Here is a 2019-nt window from a genome sequence, read left to right as displayed (position 1 = left end):
CCCCCTTAAAAAAATACAAATAAAAAATAAAATCCTCTTTCAGTACACGCTAGTCTCTGTGTACTACCTGCTCTGAACAAACACGTGTGGTACTCAATAAAAGAAAAGATAAAACGAGAATATAAGCAGTTCCTGCTCAGATCAGGAAAATTAAACATTCACAAAGATAGCACTGTTTTCGCTTTTATCTCCCTTTCATTCTCCTCTGTTCTCACAGATTTAGGACCCCTTTATTGATGGAAGATCGCTTTAGAGGCAGCCCCCCCCCCCCGCCTAATTGGGGAGGAAGTCTTGATAACAACCAACGTTCAAAAACGACTTGATAGGCCCTACAGACTGAAACCAGGATCCTTTGCATAGTAGCTAAACATGATACAGTTTAATATGTCGTTTCCAAATTTCACGACCCCACTTCATCTCCAAGACATGGTATTCCGTTTAATATCATCATGAAATGGTACACTTTTTTTTCGCTAACAGAACATGCTCAAAAACCTCCGTAACTACTGTGATCACACGGTTCAAAGCTTGAGTATAAACACCCTTTATCATCTTTTGCAATGCTCTGTCTATATGAGATACCCCCCAAAAAAGCTAACCGAGCGCCCTTGCCACTGTGGTCCACCTCTACTCTGCGGTTGGTTCTCAGGATCGTGAGAATAACGATGGGTATCGCTTACGGTCTCGAGTGTTGAGAGTTTTATGTGCTCTCAACGGGCAGGAAGAAAAGCATGCCATGAACCGCCCTGTTCGATCTTGAGCCGGGCCAGTACCCTTTACTAATGAACCGGATTTTCCACATATCCAAATCTGCCAGTGCCCTCGTATGAACTTTTGTAGTTGAATTTTATTTTGAGGAAATAGCTGAGCATTAAGAAAGAGTCAGCCAAAATGTTTGAATACTTGTGGCTGACAATTTCTGATCCTTGATTCGGTATATTAAGAAAGTAAAATTTAAAAATACTGTTTTGATACTTTCAACAACGCTTAATTTTACTCTCGAGGTACCCATTACGGTCACTTTTCCCATCTCATCTATTTCATTCTGACATCACACATATACGGATCTGACAACTGTTGTTAAGTTTTAAGTCAATAAAGGAAAGCATGGATCATTATTAGGTTAAACTTTTCAGGAGTTCCATTTTGCGATAAAAGAACTTAACTAGTAGAATCAGTTTCCAGAGAGCCAGTGATCCTCGTTTCAGACAGGAACTGGTTAATTGGATTTATCTCCTGGATTTCTGCCCAGCTCTAGTTTTCGGTTTCTTCGCAGCCTGTCGGCGAGTTGGTACGGGAAAACCCGGTGACGGCGTTGAGTGATAGGAGCCAGCGTTAGTCCTAACACGGCCTCTACTTGTTGCTCCTCGTGATGATAGTGTTAATGGCTCGCACTGGTTTGCCAGGTTGCTCTGGCGATTGGCGAAAGTGGGAGAGAAATTCGAAACTAGACGATAATATACTTTACAAAGGGTGGTTGGACAGGTTAAAGTCATAAAGAATATAAAAAAGGTGTGATTACTGAAGTGTGGAAAAGACAAAAAACAACAACAATAATGCATTTCCTGTAATCCATAATCCAATAGAAACGTTACGAAAGTTATCCATTGTTGTAAATTTAAGACTCAAGGACAACTTCTTTATCTAATCTATAAACAGACTCTACATTCTCACACTCTCCTTGACTCCTGTACTAATTTTATTTATTCATCAGCAATACTTCCTTTATGCCTGATTGTCTTCCAACACGAGTATCCTCCAAACCCAGCATCTGTCCCCAGTACAAACCACTCTACCATTTATTTTTCCTTTTGACTTTTTCTTATCGCTATTTAGTACAAACTAGCTGGTCTAGGGAAGTTCGTTCCTATCTTTTTCGTCGAAATATCTACTTTCACTCATAGCAACTATCCCCCTCCCCCACCTCCTCCCCTCTCTCTCTCTCTCTCTCTCTCTCTCTCTCTCTCTCTCTCTCTCTCTCTCTCTCTCTCTCTCTCTCTCTCTCTTTCTCTCTCTCTC

Source organism: Aplysia californica, unplaced genomic scaffold, assembly GCF_000002075.1.
Source record: "Aplysia californica isolate F4 #8 unplaced genomic scaffold, AplCal3.0 scaffold00592, whole genome shotgun sequence".
Taxonomy (NCBI): Eukaryota; Metazoa; Mollusca; class Gastropoda; order Aplysiida; family Aplysiidae; genus Aplysia; species Aplysia californica.
This window is presented reverse-complemented; position numbering follows the sequence as displayed.